We start from the raw sequence: 19,748 nt of genomic DNA on the forward strand, positions 1-19,748 counted from the left end.
AGCGTCACTTGAGCAAAACTAGAAAAACACACACTTCTCTCAACTACACTGATGGCTCTCAGCAGTATATGTGAGAACAGGTTCTGAGTCATACATTACTCTGAAAAGGAACCTCTTATTTAGAGTTAGAACAAGATAAAGCCACGCAGTGTTTGTGAAAACTAGAACCAAGTCACACAGTGTTCTCAAAAGCATTCAAATTCTTACTCTATCATCTACCTCCGCTTCCTCAGCTTTAAAGTGGGGATGACAACTGCAGCTTCTCCTGGCATTGTTGAGATGTATTCATTTAATTACAAATAATTTTTTTGAGTACTTGCTCTATGCCAGGGACTGTTCTAGGAGTTGAGTAATAGAGTAGTGAGCAGAATGGATGACATCTCCTCTACACAGGAGACAATGAAAGGAAAACCCATCACACAGAGTCCAGTTCACCGTTACTGTGAGAAGTAAAACCAGAGATCCCGACATTCTGTTAAAGGATAGTTTCCAAAAACTGGTAAAATCATGACTCTCCTACAGATATAAAAATGATTTTATTTTAAAGATGAAAGATTTTATTTTGCTCGTTAATAAGAAAACTGGTAAAAATGTCACAACTAGCTCAAAGGAGAATCCAAAGAACAGACCCATTTATAGATAGATTAGGAATATTGAAATAACTGTACAAATGGATGCAAAACTGACTTTTCCAAGAGAGAGAGGAAGGTCGTCCCTCCTCCGCGCAGAATTTCCTTAAATGTCTCTAGGCCAGAATGAATTTGCATTGCTATCAGTTAGCTACAGTTTACAGAGTTGCAAATTAGTTCCCAATAAAATCAGGATTAGGTAACTGGAAACTAGTATGCTGTAAACAATGCGTAGTTTTTCACTGACGCTCAAATTGTTCAGTTTTAGTGGCCAAGGGGATTTCCCATATAAAGTCAAAGGACTTCTTTCATTGTAAACCAAAAGATGCGTGATGGGAAGGAGCAGGACTCAGCAAGGAGGTGGCCTGATCCAGGACTGGTGGAGGGCCTTTTGGGAAGTAAGTCCACTGCAAAGTTTGTACCTCACGGCTGTTGTCTGGTGGCGGGGGACTCTCTGTGGCCATAGGTGACTTCCCAGAGAAGAGGTAGCTTTGGAATGTTAGCAGCCCACACGGCACTGGGGGTTGGGTGCACCCACCCTGACAAAGGGAATCTGGCCAGGGCACCATAGCATGCAAGTTAGGGCTGCCACCTGCACTTTTCTTTATAGATATCCCAGCCAATGTGAGTTCGGAATCTTTTACATCAGTTTCATAGTTTGAGAATGAGAGCTGTCTGATTCGTGCTATTTGGTTTTGGAGCCCACACCAGACCAATCAACTGCGGCCTGGAGGCCAGGTCAGGGTCACCAAGGTGACCGAGTCCATTATGCTTATGCAGATGGTAGTGGGAGTGGCAAGCATTCTGCCAAGTTGCACAAGCCCTCAGAGGCACCATTCATGTTCTAATCCACGGAGTTGTGCCCCAGAGATGCCCTTCGCACAGAATACAATGTGTAAGGTACTCGTGGTGTATGTGTTGCTGAGACTTTAGTGGGAGGGAGTGGAGGGGTTCCAGAACATGCCATCCCAAAATATGCCTCTTTGGCATATGGATTATTTTGAGCCAAAGGCCACTGAGAACCAGCAGATGCAGGAAAAGCTCTAGGAACAGGGCACAAGTTCTCCTTTTGTAAAGGAAATTTACATTTATTGTTAAGGAAATTTCCATTTGTCAAGATGTCTCCCTCTCCCCTACCAGAAAGTGGACTCTCAATAAGTCTTATCAATGAGAAGGTGCAACTTAAATCTGCATAGCCACCCTTGTTACCAGACTCTTTCTGGTCCCCTACCCATAACTTGCCTCCCCCACGCAGAAGCCCCCAACCCCTTTTCCTTTAGCCGAAGGTGGTATATAAGCCTGAGTTCTAAACACCCCTTTGAGTTACTCCTCTCTGGCTGCTCCCATGTGTTACATGCCCCATGCACATGTTAATACACTTCTGTTCATTTTTTCTGTTGTTAATCTGTCATTTGTTACATAGCCCCAGCTGAGGCTCCAGAAGGGTAGAGGGAAAAAGACTTTTTTCTTCCCCTATGGGGATGAAGGGCATTTCCCAGAAAGTGGGTCTGTGGGGAGCAGCCGGAGGGAGAACTATCTACCCAAAGCGTGGACCTGCCCGCGGGTGTGAAGTGGGGCAGGGGACACAAGGCTGGACTCGTCACAGGATCCAGGGCACAGAGGGCTTTGTATTTCTCATTCAGAATTTTCATCCACCAACTTTCATCCAAGTAGAGGAGTTGGCAAGGAAAAGCGAAATGGGGACACGATGACAAAGGGGGCTCTTACTTCAGTGCCTCCACCCAAATCTGACCTCTCGGGTGAGGCCATGCTTCACGTGCTTCTGAATTACATCTTTCCCCTCAAAACCTACCTGTCCTGTGTCCCCCTCTCTTGACTCTTCTGTCTTCTGCACAAGAGCTGGCTAGCTTGGTAACGAATCAACACAGTGATTTTTTAATAACGGGTGGAAACCTTGGCAAGCATTTGTCTCAAAGTGCCTTTGCTAGAAGGAGAGATTCTAATCGTGAGTCCCGAGCGCTTTGGGGACAAGGTTTCCAGAGAGACTTGGGGAACCTGTTGCATTCCATTGGTTGGGCTGTGGGGTGCTCCTCTGCTCTGAGGATGGCTCCTTCATCCTTGTCAGTTGTCTGTAGTGGAAACCCCAGTCATGGGTCATGTGGCAGCATCACCACCAGGTGGCAGTAGCACCATGTTCCTATGACCTCAGGACATTTACACCCCCCCAGCCCGGTCAGTTTACTGACAGTAAATAAAAGGAGGGGTGTGTAAAGGCATGGAACCTGGGCTTTGGAGCCACCCAGATAAAAATGGGAATTACTGCTCTGCCACTTAGCAGCTCCAGGCCTTGGGGAAGGCGCTGGATTTGTGCTTCAGTTTACTCCCTGAGAGAACTAATTGTGTCACTGAAACAGATTTTAAACAAAGCCCCAAATCTTCCAGAATCATAATTTATTAAGGGCTTATTACGTTTCAGGCATGCTTTAAGACCTTTACATAAATTAACTAGTTTACTCTTTAGAAAAGCCTATGGAGCACATGCTGTTATTGTCCTCATGTTCTGAATGAGAAAACTGAGGCACAGAGAAGTTCAGTAACTTGTCTAATGTCACACAGCACCGCTAGGACTTGAACCCAGGTAGACTGGCTTCAGAGCCCTAACTACTATACTATACTCCTCTAACACCAACATACATTCTAATCAACTTCCGTGTTACTGTCAGTAGCCACAGCTTGTGGCAGAGACTAAGTGTTGGGAAGGCAGTAAAATTAGAAGAAATACAAAGAGAGAAGATTCTTGATCAGGTCACCAAAATCTTTATCAATTTTTCGAATTCATTTCCTATGGACTAAGTAAGACTGTTGGGAAAGTCTTCCACAGACATTAATGTATATTGCATCTGGGAGAAACAGCTCTTACCGCCCTCTGCAAATTCCTCCTACACTGAATAGAGGGGTTCCTGCATCCTGCCTTCTTAGAGTGTGTGGAGATTATGCAAGGAAGGCATTGCTGGTTCTCTTCTGGGTCCATTACTCCCTTTGGTGCCCATCCCGGGTGTCTCAAACTCATCTCCTAATCCCACCTGCCCGCTAGCTGAGTCTGGGCTGCTCATCTACCTTCTTTGTCTCTCTTCCCTCATCAGGAAAATGGCGATAAAAGTGCCTGCTTCATGAGGCTATTGCAACGATTAGAGGAGTTGACAAACGAAAGTCTAATGCATTTAGGAAGTGTTAAGCATACAGTTCTGTGAACAGTTCCTGATCCATAGCAAGGGCTTGATAAGAGTGGGCTTTTACTGTTTTTGTGCAGAGCACACTGTGTGTGTGTGTGTGTGTGTGTGTGTGTGTGTGTGTGTGTAATCTGGTCTGGGTGACACCACCAGTGCTGTCTGAGGAGAATGCTGCCTGCAGATGGCAGCGGTGTCCTCCTCATCTGACTTCTGAAACCTTAGCCAGAGGCTGGCTCTAAGCTTCCCTCGGATGCCCAGCAAACGTTTTCCTTCTGCTACCACTGACTGCAGGGTGGCAATGCTCCCCGGCTGTCGCAGGCTCTGGGGCCGGTAGCCTCCCTTGCTTCTGTCCTCCCTGTCATGCTCACAGCCTTTTGGTTCACCCCCAGGAAGTGAGGTGCAATTAGGGCTGCCAGATTTAAGAAATAAAAATACAGGACACCTAGTTAAATTTGAAATTTGGGTAAACGATGAGCGGTTTTTAGTATAAATATGGCCCGAGTATTGTATTTTATTGTATTTATATCCCTTGGGCCCCCACGCCTGTCTGAAGTCTCTGTCATATTCCTCATCTCCCTGCAGGTTCCACTGGTGGGTGGGTCGAGGAGCAGGGCCATTTCCAGGGAACCCCCCCAGGGGCCACCTCTCTTGCTGTCCACGTGACTTCCAGAGGTGCTCCCTTCCTCCGTCCTGGGAACTTCCTCTCCTCTGGAGCAGGGAAAGCTGGCTCTGACCTATCGCAGGTCTTCGAAGTTTCTAGGTTATCTGTACATTTTATACCAAATCCTTCAGTTTCTTACAACTCAAAATTGACTTTTGACATTTGAAAGCTAAGCCAAGGTTTTGACTCTCATGGCCTCCCATTCCGTCCCCACGGGAGGTCATAGCTGTTGGGGCTGAGAAAGTAACAGGACGCGTGAGGAAACACAGCTAACATTTCCACCTATTCCCCAGCAACACACCGGAGGTTTCACTGAAATCTCCCCACTGTCTTGTCGTTATTCCTGTCCCTAACCCTGTTCTTTGTTTCCATGGCCACTGGCCGGAGGTGCGGTCATTGTACCAGTTGTCAAGCTCTTCAGGGACAGGTGTACCTGGTCCATTCCTATCCTCCTACTTGTCACCTGTCAGAAAATACAGCTATCAGCTCTTGGTGCTGCTTCCCAGAGGGGACTGTCATTGCATCTCTTCTGTCAGCCGATGCCACATGCATTGCATCAGAGAATCTCAGCCCATCTCTGCTGTGTGCTTGGGACCAAGATGCGAAGACAGGAAGAGGCTGCAGAGATATTTGTAAACCGAGAAATGCTTTACTGCACCTTCTGGCAGATACAGCTGCCATGTCCCCGAGTCTGCCTAACTGAGCACCGCTGCTGAGGAAGCTGGGAACGCGCATAGCCCCGTCTCTCCAGATGTGTTCAGGAGACAGAAGGGACCTGACCTGAGGTTACCTACATGGCACAGGGAACCTGCAAGACAGAGGCAAATGGGAATTTAATTCTGGCAAGTGTTTTTCCTCAACCGTCAGGCTAAAAATGTACCCATTTGTGTAAGACACAGGCCTTAGTCACCGAAGAAAATGTGACGAAGAGAAGTGTCCTATACTTGCCAAACTTGCTTCGAATTCACACTTCCTGAATCAAAGCCACTGACATTTTCGGAAGAGCCAAATTTAATCAAGGCGTTTTTGAAAGATCTAAACTGAATCAGAAAGACATGAGGCCCGATTGGCAGCATGAATCTTGATGACTAGTTGGAATTGCATTTGCTGCGAAGCATCGTTTTCACTGAAAATGATGCGAAATTCAATTTTGTAAGAATTGAAGAAAGAGGGCCTATTTTCATTTGTGTCATTAGGATCCAATCTGGAAAGAACATGTACTTCTGAGATGCCATGTTTGCCCCAAGATGGAGCTTGGAATGTCTTGGGAATAAAGTGGGTTGAAGTTTGGCCCTCTTGAGGATTGTAGAATTCTTAGCCTTGAGGACCGTGGTTCAATGAAACCTCATTTAAAGGCCAACATGCAAAACCTGAAAGTGAGCTGCTCTGAGGAGGCAGCCGGGAGGCCCCTGTCGTCCGTCCCTATCTGATACCCTGTCTGTCTGTTTCTCATGATTTCTCCCCTCACTAGAGTGTGAGTCCACAAGAGCAGGATTTGTGTGTGTGTGACTTGTTCACTACCATGTCTGCAGTGTCTTGACCATTGTCAGACGCCGGTAACCCCCGGCATGGATTCATTCAATGAATGAGTGAATGAATGAAAAGACCCCTGAAGTGACGCAAGACACATCCTTTATTACTTTTATTAATGTTACTATTAGCATCCATTTACTGAATGTGCTCTCTCCTGCGTTCTAATAGTGTATTAAGCAGGCCGTACACAGGTCTTGTTCAATCCTCACAGTAAGCCTGTATAGTAGGTAGTTTTATGGCTAAGGAAATTGAAACTTCCAGAGGTTAAATAACTTACCAAAGCCACATGGCCAGTAAGTGGTGAAGCTGGTATTCAACACAGGCCTGCTTGGCTCAAAGACTGTGAAGGACTGCACTGGTTCTCTCTCTCTCTCTCTCTCTCTCTCTCTCTCTCTCTCTCTCTCTCCCCCTGTCTCTCTCTCTCTCTCTGTCTTATTTTTATTTATTTATTTAAATATTTCCTTTTTCAATTATAGCTGACATACAATATTATATTAGTTTCAGGTGTACAACACAGTGATTAGACATTTATAGAACTTACGAAGTGACCACCCTGATAAATCCAGTCCCCATCTGACACCATACAGAGTTATTACAATACTACTGACTATACTCCCCCATGGTATACTCTACATCCCCATAACTATTTTGTAACTACCGGTTAGTACCTCTTAATTCCCTCCTCCTTGCACCCATTCTCCCCAACCCCCCCAATCTGACAACCATCAAAATGTTCTCTGTATCTATAAGCTTGTTTCTGTCTTGTTTGTTCATGTATTTTGTTCTTAGATTCCACATATGAGTGAAATCATATGACATTTGCCTTTCTCTGTCTGATTTACTCCACTCAGATACCCTCTAGATCTAGCCAGGTTGTTGCTGATGGCAAGATTTCATTCTTTTTTATGGCTGAGTAATATTCCATTGCATATATGAACCACTTCTTCTTTATCCATTCTTCCGTTGACAGACACCCAGGCTGCCTCCACATCTTGACCATTGTAAACAATGCTGCAATGAACATATGGATGCACGTGTCCCTTCAAAGTAGTGTTTTGGGTTTCTTTGGATGCTTCTTTGGATGTTTCTTTGGATGCAGACGTGGGATTACTGGGTGCTTCTTTGTCTCTTGTTACAGCCATTGTTTTAAAGTCTGTTTTGTCTGGTGTAAGTATTGCTATCCCAGCCTTTTCATTTATTTGTTTCTATTTTCATGACACTTGTTTTTCCATCCCTTTACTTTCAGTCTGTGTGTGTCTTTTAATCTGAAGTGAGTCTCTTGTAAGCAGCATATGTAAGGAAGGGTCTTGTTTTCTTATCCATTCAGCCACCCAGCATTAGATAATCACTGATCTACTTTCTGTCTCTCTACATTTGCCTATTCCGGGCATTTTACATAAACGAAATGATACAATATGAGGCCTTGGTGACTGCTTCTTTTACTAACATGATGTTTTCAAGGTTCATCCATGTCGTAGCACTTCTTCCTGTTGTATCAGTACTTCATCCCTGTTTATGGCTGAATAATATTCCATTGTATTCCATCTAATATGCATGGATAGAGTACATTGTGTTTACCCATTCCTCAGGTGATGGACATTTGGGCTGATTCTGCCTTTTGGCTATTATGAGTCTACCTTGTGCTGCTATGAACATTCATGTAACAGATTGTTGTGGACATATGTTTTCTTTCTCTTGGCTATATATGTACCTAGGAGTGGATTTTCTCACCATGGTGAGCCTTTTGAGAAACTGCCAGACTGTTTGTACTTGCCCCTCACCAGGATGCGTCTTCATCTTTCAGGGCTTCTATCTTTCTGGAGTCCTTCTTCACACTTCCAGTGACAACGCCAGGCAAAAATTAATGTCTTCTCTCAGATTTGACTGCTTTTATTTTTCTCAAAGTATTTTATTTTTCTCAAACAGGCCGCACAGTGATCGATCAGGCAGAGGGAGAAAGGGGACACCTGAGCAAGAGTCTTTATCATCCCCCTGAGGGGCGGAGGCCGTTATGGGCTCTGGATTGGTTAGTTTGCATATGAAAGGTGTTTTCTCATCAATTCTAAGAACTCATTAGCCCGTGAGGGATAATCCTCCCGGAGTTAGCAAGGCCTCAAGATATCAAAGCACCAAAACTACAGAATAAAAAGACATGATTAATACATCACTCTTAGGTAAGACTTCTTTTTATGCCATAGCCTGAGGGCCTGTGGTTGGCAGCTGTGTCCCTCAGAGAAGGAGTGGCTCCTGCTTTCCCCTCACCCGTCTCTCCATCCCTTTGCAAGGTGTTGTTTGCGAGACCTCTGAGGTTAGGTGGATGGAGCTAGGATAGTAAGAGTGGACTTGGGGTGCCACCGGCAGTGTGCCCACTTTCACAGCGTTCACCCCGGGTGGCCCTTTGCGCTCCCAACTGTCCCCTTCAGCAGGACTTAACATGGCCCACATCTGGTCCACAGGTGACACCCGCACACCTTTGATTTCCTGGGCAGGAGTATGACTCTAGGCCATCGTGCCCCCCAACCGCAGAGAACCCAAAAGAAGCCCTGTGGATGTTCCCACTGAAGCGCCCCATCTCTTGATGGTTAGCAATTGAGGCCAGGAGTTCTGTTTTCACATCCTACTACACAGGCATCGGGACCATGCAACTGCTCAGGGTTTCCTTTCTTCCTACTGCCTCCATATTGGGAGCTTCCTGATTCATGGAGCAGAGTTCCACTTTAGAGCAGAGCAGAATCACAAGTAGCAAGATGCTATTTTCCATGAATTTATGGAGAGATGTTACTTTCAGATCCTGTTAACACTCTGGTCTGCCCAGAACTACCTGGAGAGGGGCCAGAGCTGCTCAGGTGATAATTCCCTCTCCCTCTTCCCTAAATGTATTTACTAAAAAAACCCTATACTCAAGGAAAGCCCCAGAGGGCTGGCGGTGGTGGCCAGGTGGAGGGCCGATGGTTGGAGAGATCTCTGGGATCATGAATCTTAGATGGAACTGAGGATTTTTACTCTGAGATTGTATCTATTTATCCCCAAGAATCACTAACATCCATTTGGTTTCTCGGTTGGAAGTCTGCATTGAAACTCCCGAAAGCAGAGCTTCCTGTGTCTTTCTACCCAAGAATTGTAGGGAGAAAAAATGAGTAGGGATTTCAAAGACTGATTGTCCTTGATAAGATGTATTCCCAAATAGTTCTCTACTTTCCCAAACATTTTATGACTTTTCCTACACACACACACACACACACACACACACACACACACACACACGCAATCAGGCATTTGATGTTTCTGAAACCCAGCCCAAAGCAGAACCTTAAACAATCTCAAGTTGTGATCACAGTAGCGGTGGGCTCCCACTGGGGTTGAGGTTGTGCAGGGCATTTCATGATAAATGTATCAAAGCCACAGGAGCCAGATCTTTATAAATAATTCTGGCTCCTTCATTACGCATTATTTGCCGTCAGCCCATCGGGAGCAATTAGTTTCCATAGAAAGGAAAGGCTTCCCGTTTAGATAGTTGCATTCACAGCACTTTCGTTTTTATGAACCCTTCACTTCCTCAATCTCCAGATTAATTTTTGCAATGTTGGAGATATTTTATTTATGAAAACCCTGTAAACCAGCTGTGCTTGCCGCTGAAACTGCGAATACAGCCATCCATTTTTGGGGTCATCGCCTAACAAATGGTTCCCCCACTGTTTGCTGGGCACTGTGCCAGGAAGGGAATGCAAACCCTATGCAGACATGTCCCTGGACAGTGAACTGGAGACGTTCAAAGAGGTGAAAACAAACAGAGTTCAGTGGGAAAAATGCTGTCACAGAGGCCATGGAAGGCAGATACAAGTATGGGATGGATACCAAGAAGGTCTTTCAGAAAGAGTGTTTCAAGAGTCAGGAACCTGCTCCCTGGGCCACCATATGAGAAGCCCAAACACCCTGAGTCCCCTGTCAAAATAAAAAACAAATGGAGACCAGTCTTGAAAATGCCCTGAACAGACAAAACCAGCTTAGTCATACAAACAAAGCTTAATGTAGGCCTGGCCCAGCTATAGAGAAAGTCACAGTGTGACTTCTGCTGTAATATATTGTTGAAAGCAGTCATAAAGCCTGCCCACATGCAAGAGGTGGGAATATAAATCTTATCTTTTAAGGGGAGGAAGGTCAAAGAATTTGTAGCTATTTTCATCGGCCAGGGCAGGGCTCTGTGGCTTGCTCCCTTCCCGGGCCAAGCCCCTCTGAGAAAGGACGTAGGAATCCCCACATAGGTTTGTAGGATCAGTAGATTGGTACTACTTCTGGGGTTGAGATTGGGGCAATAGCAAGATTCTGAAAAGAGATGGCTGAGGTATGCACCGAAAGATGGAGCTTCAGAGAGAATTCCGAGTCCCAGCATGGTGTGGGAGCAGAAGAATGTTTCCCATATGTCCAGGAGCATGGAAGACAGTAATAAAAGAGTTGGCCCCAAAAGGCTGGCAGCGACCCCTGGGGGTTGACTCAGCAGGGACTAGTGCGAAAGGATCTCTGAGGACCATGTGGGATGTTGGCATCTCGTTTGGTGCCGTGTAAATAGATGATAATGAAAAAAGGTATCATCCCTCTCCCTACTCTCACCTTGATGCCTCGGGTTTATGACAACCCCTAGACATTAGGCATAGCCCAAAGGTAGCAAAACGGGGCCGTTCACAGGTTGGGTTCCCCAGGCAGAACATTCTGGGATGGAGATTAGCTTAGCCTGCAGAATGTTTATTAGGGTGTGCTGTCAAGATCAACTCCTATAGATGAGGGGATGGAGACAGGTCTGGGCACAGGGAGAAGCTGGGTGGCAATGTGGACTCATTGGAGACCTCAGCCAACTCTACGGCAGCTCCAGAGCTGGCGTGGACCTTTAGAGTTACCCTGAGTTGGGGTAAGATGGCTGGACCTGTACAGCCCTGCATTGATCAGGCATTGGATGCAATCCTAGGGAAAGGCGACACAACCTTGGGTGAGGTGGCTCCCTTTGGCTGAGCCAATCCCCACAGAGGCTGACAGCTGAGGCCTGTCTGCTGGTACTTCTACCAGCAGCTCAGCAAGAAGCTGGGGAATAATTTCTTTATTCCTGAAGGTCAATCTGGAAGGCACATCCCAGGGTCCACCATAGGACTTACCATAGAAATTAGAATGAGTCATAAAATGATGAAGAAAATGACATGTCTTGCCACCTGCATTTGTGTGATTCATGCCCCCAACATCTGAATTCTATGATTTCAAGGACAAGGAACTTCCGAGGTGTTACTCTAACATGACAGATGGTCTTCTGTGTGCCTTTTAGAAAGAGGGAAGGGCCCCTCATCTTCCTTCTCCAGAAACAAGAACATAAAAACTAGGACCCACACAATTGTTGGCCTATACACTGTCACGTACAAGCCAGGGGTGACACTTATTTTATTTTCCCTATTGAAAGGCTGGAGAAGCCCTTAAGACAAGAACTCCTTATTTCTTGGTTTTTTAAGACCCATGAATCAATTAGGGTAAGGGCAGAGCCCTTGACAATGGCCATGGCCTTAGCCTGGGCAGTAAATGAGCCCTTGGTCATATTGTTGCTGAGCGTGAGGTGTTTATCTAAGGCTAGTGTCCACTTAGAATTAAACAATATGTGGTGTCTTGGACCCCTTCAGATTTTCAACATGGGGGACACTGATTGTGGGCAGCCAAGACTGAAAATGAGCTGAGCGTGAAGATTGGACCTGCTGAACCCAACATAGTGTGGAAACGAAAACTCCTGGATCCACACCGGCAGAAACTTTGGGGGATCTCTGACCAGCAAGGAAGAGAAAGGTTGGCCTCATGAGGAGGGCGCAGGTCTCTCATTGCTGCTCCATAGAGCGTTCTGTGATGATGAAATTGTTCTGTTCTGCTCTGTGCAGGGTGGTGACTACTGGGCACTTGAAAGGTGGCTAGTGTGACAGAGAAAGTGAATTTCGAATTGTATTGGATTTGGCCAGTGGCTACGGTACTGGACAGTCAGGTCCAAAGTCTTGCTCTCGAAGTGTGGTCTGGGGAACAGCAGCGTTGACACCACCTGGGAGCTTGAGAAAGAATTCAGACTTTCAGGTCCCACTGCAGACCTGTACCCGGAATCTGCACTTCGGCAAGATTTCCCCGGGGGATTTGAGTGTCCACTGAAGATGACTTTTAAATTACTCCTCTCCTCCCCCAAAGCCTCCCGTTCATTATTCAATGATTCATGATTCAATATGGAAGAGAGTGAACAGAGGATTGGAAAAGAATGGCAAGATCCTCGACTTCAGAGTGAAAGAACGGGTTAGACACAGGCGAGTTTCCCAACGGGCTGAGTGTGAGGGGAGGAGGGTCCCACGAAGCTGGAGATTTTGCTGACAGCAGAGAATCTATCACAAGATCTGTTTTGCTTGCTTACAGGACAGCACGTTCTGATCAGAGTCCTGAGGGGCATTTCAGATGGCTGGGACAGCCTGAAAATACGTGCCTTCACCTCTTGCCAAATTCAGAATCCTCCCAGCTGTTTGGAAAAATCTCTTCTGTGCTCTTTTGGATCAAACACATTTTATTGTATCCTTTGGGACTCAAGATGCTTCTTTTCTTTTTTCCACTTCCCCTCCTTATTTCTACTTTAGTTCCTAGCTGTCAAGGCTGTTATTTCAACTCATTTCTACTTGTTTTAATTGCCACATCCATTTTTTGAGAAAACTGAAAGCTACTGAGAGTTCTGTCCTCCTTCCCCCGACTTCCCCACTAGGTTTGAAATCTGTCTGTTTTAGTAAGCATTTCTCGCTTTTGTACTTTCCCTTTGGGTTTTGTGGTTGCTTCTCTCATTTCTACTCTCCCTATGTTCTTGTTATTTATCTGCAAGAGCTATTGACTGTATGATAATAACACTTGCCCACAATGGAAGAAATGCTCAGCCTCATTGCCCTCTTGTGTTCTCCTTCAGGCTGTCATGTATGTTTGAAGAGAAGCTCATGAACGTATCTCGTTTCTCTAGGATCTCTCCATTAGCAAAACAGCAAGGCTTTTTGTAGCCCAAGCTGGGAGCTGGAAACAGGAGAAATCGCTGATGGCAGTCGCTGAGTGCCACCAAGTATACAATACAGAGCTCTTGATCAAATACCATCCTGTCTGTTTAGTAAGTACCCATTCATTTCTTCAACATGCACTCCTTCATCTCCCACTGGAGGCCACAAAGAGGCCTGAACCATAGTCTGGATCCCAGAAGCTCACAAACAATGGCAGTACCTCCCGGGGTGTATGGGTGGGAGTTGTGGGGAGAGGGTGGGGTGCCAAACAGCAGTGTCAACTAGGCCTTGGGAGCCCAGTGGAGGGGTGATGGATTCCTGCTGTTTTCACAGGAAGAGAGGAATAGTGGAGTAAACCCTGCCCTTGCCTCCAATCTGAAAATTGAGGAGAAGTCATTGGCTAGAGTGCTCTCCATTCTGGAGTAGATGTTTGTGGTTTGGGGCTCACTGCTGGAAGATGGGGTAATGAGAACCAAGTATTTCTGTAGGAAGGACTGGTAGGAGGGCATAGGGAAAGGAAGAGGTTAGGGAAGGAATAAAGGAATCGGGTGATAGGAAATGAATGGGGAAAAGGGGCAAATTACTCAACAGGGGAGGTCCACATAGGACCCCAAAGACCTTGGGTGTATCTCTATGGAAAACCCTAGGAGGCTTAACCTCTAGGGGACAAAGTGTCCAGATGGCTAATTGAATAAATGCACATCCTTTCCAGTGGAAAACTGTCCAGACTTTCATTAGGAACTGGGGGGTGTTCATTTTAGGGAAAAATAGTTAAGGGGGGATTGAAAGCAAAGTCCCTGGAAATTGATGAATAGAATGATCAGTCTCTGAAAGCTCATTGGTCAAAATAATATGAATAATAACAACTCTTTACTGATGCATCTCTGGTGCCAGCACTTTTCTAAGTATCCTGTTAACTCATTTTGTCCTCACAGCACTGCAAGTTGAGAGACACTCAATTATTTAGTAATTACAGAGTTTTTAACATGGATCAGGCACCCTTCCAAGTGTTGGGGATACAACAGTGAGCAACACAGAGAAAAAAAATCACCATTCTTCTGGAGATTACATTCTAGTGGGGACGTTGAGGGAAATCATAATCAATAGAAGGAAAACGCATAATATATTAGTAAAAAGTGCTATGGAGAAAAGTAAAGGTGGAAATAAAGAGACGCTGAGGAAGGAGGAGTGAGGGAGACCTAAGAAGTAAGGGACTATTATCATCACGATTGTACAGACGAGGAAAAAGCGAAACACCCATGAATTCTCCAAAACACTATCCATTAAATGCTTTCAATTAAGTATAGGGCAGTTCTGGGGAGCTGTTTTTCCACAGAGTCCAAGATAGGGTCTGTTCTTTATTTTAAACTAATTACAACTGTTTGGAAAAAAGAAACATTCACCCTTGTTTATGCTAATCCTTGACGTCTAAGACAAGGCAACGCGTGCAACGTCCTGCTCCCCTGCTCTCCAGAGCAATGAGTCTCGCCACTTCACCTCTGAGTTCCAGCATGTAGTATGGATGTGTCTTCAAGATGGAGAAAAGGTGGGGCTGGGGCGGGGGGGGAGAGACAGACAGCATGTGCAGTGGGTTCTTTACTTTTACAAAGCTCCTGGATGATTCTGCCACTGCAAGACTAGACCACAGGAAGAATAGCCACCATTTGTTGAATATCCATGGGCAGCCAGGCCTTGGACGGGCCTGCGGGATAAATGGAGGCTTCCCCACCCCCCGCCCCGCCCCGCCCCCAACGGGCCAGGGCAGGGGGAGAAACACTAGGGGTGGTTGCTGGGCTGCATGGAAGGTTCTGGATTTGCTGAGTGGGACAGAGAAGCTCAGAGGAGGAGTGGAGTCTACTGGGCCACAGAGGGAGACGGAGGAGGTGGGTTTGGGGAGGGGGGTAGAGGAAGGACAGATAAGGCAAAAAGAAGGGGAGGAGACTTGAGTGGAGTAGGGGTATCTATGGGGAGCAGTTAAATACATTTTGCAATTGCACCCCAACTCTCCATCCTGTTCCCAAACTTTCAAAAAATCTGTATTCGTCAGCAATGCTTGAGAAATTTTTCAACTTTAAAACAGACAATTTCGAACATATACAAAAATCGGAAGGATAAATATTATGAACCCAGAAGTACCACACATGTTGACTATGATTAACAATGGCCAATATCAGTATCTTCCCCCCTTACCCCTAGATTTTTTGGGAGCAAATCCCAGAAATTTAAAATTTTTCCGCATAAACATTTCAGTGTCTATCTAAAATAGATGAAGATTTCTCTTAGAAAACATACCCACAATACCACTGGTGCATCTTAAAGTTAACAATTCCTTATTATCCACAGTCAGTATTCAGATTTCTCTGATTGCCTCAAATTTATTTTAGAGTTGGCTCATTTCCATCAAGATCCAAATAAGGGCCGTGCACTTCCATCGATTGACATATGTCTTTAATCAGTCGATTCCCTTTCGATCGCTGTCTTTAATTTCTCGCAATTTATGTGTTGAAGAAACTAGGTTGTTCACCTGTAGAATTTCTCATGCTCTGGATTGTGTTGATTGTATTTCCATAGTGACATATAACAAGTTCCTCTGTCCCTTGTATTTCTTGAAAATTGGTGTTTGATAGAGGTTTGACCAGATGTTGGCTCAGTGTTTTTGGCCAGAACACTTCACGTGGTGCTGTGTTCTTTCTGGACACACACTGTAGGGTCTCTCTGTTTTTGAAATGTGAGCAGCTATTGATGATTAACACTCAAATCCATTCGTTCATTAGGGGTTGCAAACTGGTGAGGTTCTAGCTCTATATCCCTCCTTCATTTATGAGCTAAAATTCTCCTATAATTCTTCCTCTCAACTTTCCGGTTCCCCTGAGTTAGGCTGTGCACAGGAGAAGCATGATGCACGCTTGATTCTTTCCTTTTATTAATTTTTTAAAACAACGAATCAGTGCCCTAGTACTTTGGGAGTTATCTTTTTGGATGACAAAGAGTTGAACCTGACTACTGCAGGGGGAACCCTCAAATTCTCTTAGCAGTTTTGCAGGAGCCGTGTTAAACGTCCATTTTTATAAATGGGGAACTGGAGACTCAGAGATGGTATGAGTTAGTAAGTGGAGGAACCAGGATTTTATCTCAGATCTGCCTGGCTGCAGAGATCAAACTCTATTGCAAGGCACAACCCTTTTCATGGGTCTGAAGGGAATTCACGTAAACCTGGGATCTGGCTGCTAGAAGCCTCTTCTTGCCCTGGCTTGCTATAAATCAACATTCTGTAATCTGAAAAACATGACATGTGTATCCTTGAGGCCTAAGAATAATCTTACCTCAAGTTGCATTTAGTCACAATTGTAGCAATGCATTGTTTGATTTCAGAATACTTCTGTTGTTAAATAATTTCCTGAAAGTGGGACCTCAGGCTAGGCTGCTTTAATTGGATTGATATAATTCACTTATTGCAATAGGATATGATATGACATTACAATTTGTAAGTCTGTGGTACATGATAAACATCATTGGTACATGTAAGTGAAGGAATCCTGTATCAAAAAGGGTTATTTATAAAGAAGTCTGGGAGAAGCTGAGGATAAACTGTAGGAATAAAGAGATTTACTGAAACAAAAAGGCCAACATTAGGTCATAAACAACATTTGTATAGTGACGTTACTTGTTTAGTTGGTAGCTGCATGAAGAGCCATGAAAATATCCAATGAATTAATGAAGATTAGGTATCAGAGTTGCAGGTGACTCACACCGGCTTAAGCATGGGCTTACAGGTTTATTTGCTAAACCGTCCAGGGATTGATATGACTCAGGGCTCAAATGCTGTGTCTGGGACCTGGTTTCTCTCTCTACATCTGGGCTTTGCTTACTTTGTGTTGGGTTCATTCTCACAAAGACTCTCCCCTGGGGTCCCAAGATGGCAACTGCCAGCTTCCGGCTGCTGTGGCTCCAGCCTTCCTGTTTCACACCAATGGGAAGAGTCTTATTGGTCCCGGATGGGTCCATGTGCATATCCCTGAACCAATCACTGGAGCCAAGGGAATGGATGCACTTTGGGGCTCAGCTCTAGGCCAATGCTCCAGCCTCGAGCACAGGGGATGGAAGTGGGTAGATCCTGAAAGAATAAGTGTGGCATTTTCAGGAACAGCATGAATGATGAAAAGCAAAACCAGCAGAATTCCAGTTTAGTCTTATCCAGGACACTCTGGCAAGTGGTTCAGGGGCCTGTGGATTACCTGAAGTTGTAGGTACAAGTTTGTGTTTATGTCCGTTTTTCAGGGAGAGAGTCCATAGCTTTGATTCGATTTGCAAAGGCCAACCCAAAGAGTTGGTTATTCGGAGATAATGGTGGTTATTGAACCACACCGAAAATGTCTCATATTTGTACTGTCTTCTTGAATGCTTTCAATATAAGATGTAGGATCTGCTTTTAGCTGACTTTTAACAAAAGATGGTGAATTCATTGGGATTATCAGAGATAGTAAATACTGATTAGAATTTAGTTTATATGATTCATCAGGTTCTAGAAGGAGACCCCTTTTTTCCTCCCAAGAAAGCCCTATGTCTGGGGTCACAACAGAGGTTGCTCCAAGCTCTGTCACAGAGGACACACTCATGTCCCTGTTGGGCACCCAGCCACCACCTGCTCTCCACAGAGCCTGTCTCAGAGGCCCTGAATACCCAGGGGTGGAGAGCCGCTCATTCGGGGTGAGGAAAGTCCCGCTAGGGATTGCTTCCCTGTGAGGAGTCCCAGGCCTCAGGCGGGCTGCTGTTTTTCTGCTAAACCCAGGCCAGGGCCCAGCGTGTGTGCTGTTGACACCAGATAATGTTAGTCCTCCGGCTGAGAGAGTGGCGGATGAGCAAACATCGGGCTGCTAGCAGAATCCCCGGCTTCCTGCGCCGCCACAAGCAGATTCACTGAAGTTTAAACAGAGCGTGCGTGCCCTTTGCGTTTGCCCGGAGATGGGATTATTGGTGTAAATAGCCGTCCCTCATCCCCCGTCACACTGGCACTTTGGATATTAATCAGGTTCAAAGCCTGGCTGGCATTTTGCTTCTTTTCCCATCTGTAGGACCCACAGGCCAGCCCAGGGGTGCTGAGCCCTCCATGTGCCGATGAATCGCCCAGGGGTCCTGTTCAAATGCAGGTTCCCATTCAGCAGGTCTGGGTGGGGCCTGAGAGCCGCATGTCTAACCAGCTCCCCGTGGTCCGGAAGTGCCTCCAAGGTCCACATGCACAAAAGCAAAGGGACTAATACCCACAAGATCCATCCACCGCGGGTATTATGCTCAGTGCAATAAATCAGACTGAAAAGAACAATTACTGCATGATTTCACTTGTGTGGGATGTAAAGCACCACCAACAAAAAGAAGAACCAACAAAACAAAACAAAGACAAACTCATAGATACAGACAACAGAGTGCTGGTTACCAGAGGCGAGGCTTGCGGGGAGGGCGAATTGGGTCAAGGGGGTGAAATATACTGTAATGGAAGGAGAGCAGACTTTTGGGAGTGAACACCCCATAGAGATACAGGTAGTGAATTGTAATGCTGTACTCCTGGAATTTATATAATGTTATTAACCAATGTTACCTCAGTAAATTTAATTTAAGAAATTACAAATGAATAACTAGAGAAATATATAAAAGCAACCACCAGGCCAATGGCTTTTGGCCCCGGCTACACATCTGTCACCTGAGTTGCGGCAGAAATACTGAGGCCTGGGTCCCACTTTCAGATGTTCGGGGTTACGTGGTTGGGATGTGACTCCCCAGGTGATTCTGAGGTGCAGCAGGGTTAGAACTGCTGGGCTGACCCCCCAGCCTTCAGCCTCTGTCTGCTTGCCCCTTCTCACTGCCCACCTGACCTGCTCGTGTTGCCTCTGCACTGCGCTCCTGGACAATCCTCTCTCTGGTCCTTGGCATTCACGGAGAGTTTACCGTGGACTAGAACTTTCCACACAACCCGATGAGGTCAGCACTACTTCTATGCCCATTTCACAGGCAGAGAAACGGAGGTTTGGAGAATGAAGTAATTTGTCCTAGGTGACGCAGCTAGTGAGCAGCAGCTCCAGGACCTACCCAGGCCTTCCATCCCTGGAGCACAAAAACAGCAGCGCATGGGCTTACAAAGATGGCTTGTGGAGTCAGACAGCTGTGAGACTGACCGCGGACTATCCACGTGACCGTGGCCGGTCACCTAGATCCTACAAGTGTTAGCTCCCCCTTTGTGAGGTGGAGGTGAGGAGAGTACCCCCTTCTCAGGGCTATCAGGAGCACACAACGAGATGACCTGTATAAGCCATGCCCCCAGAGCCTGCGCCACAGGAAAGGTCATTGCCATCTCAACCCCACGTGGCGTCTCCACAGCACTTCCCATGGGCCCCTCTTCTTTGGCACTGGGCACAGTCTTCTTGATTGTAACTCATCTTTTCTGTGCTCACAACTCTTCCAATGGAAAGCAAATTCCTTCAAGGCAGAACGGTACAAGTATGAAATGCACGTGAATGTGATGTTTTTGACTCCTGGCTTCAGATGGATTTCCTTTGCCCCACGGGGCCCAGTAGTGGAAGGTGGTGGATTCACCGGTGTTTGTCAATTGATGAAACTTCTATGTTAGTCAATGGAAAATAATCACGTTGGAAACAGAACTGTCATATAAATATAATTACTTTGTTGGAGTCATTCATTCATTCATTCATTC

At 45.8% G+C, this 19,748-nt stretch overlaps 1 protein-coding gene across 3 annotated transcripts in view; it reads left to right on the forward strand.

Annotated features, from left to right (window-relative positions):
- The window catches only part of LYZL4 (lysozyme like 4), a 61,115-nt gene that overhangs the window by 26,983 nt on the left and 14,384 nt on the right, over window positions 1–19,748 (forward strand). The window contains exon 4 of one of the 3 annotated variants that reach the window (XM_033132192.1): window positions 13,015–13,155. The exons of 1 other annotated variant lie outside the window; for it this stretch is intronic. The gene's annotated coding sequence lies outside the window, so the exon portion shown is untranslated. Of the gene's footprint in view, window positions 1–12,448; window positions 13,156–19,748 lie in introns of those variants that run through there. One more of the 3 variants, XM_033132193.1, reaches the window with a different exon arrangement.

This window comes from Rhinolophus ferrumequinum, chromosome 17 (genome assembly GCF_004115265.2).
Source record: "Rhinolophus ferrumequinum isolate MPI-CBG mRhiFer1 chromosome 17, mRhiFer1_v1.p, whole genome shotgun sequence".
Taxonomy (NCBI): Eukaryota; Metazoa; Chordata; class Mammalia; order Chiroptera; family Rhinolophidae; genus Rhinolophus; species Rhinolophus ferrumequinum.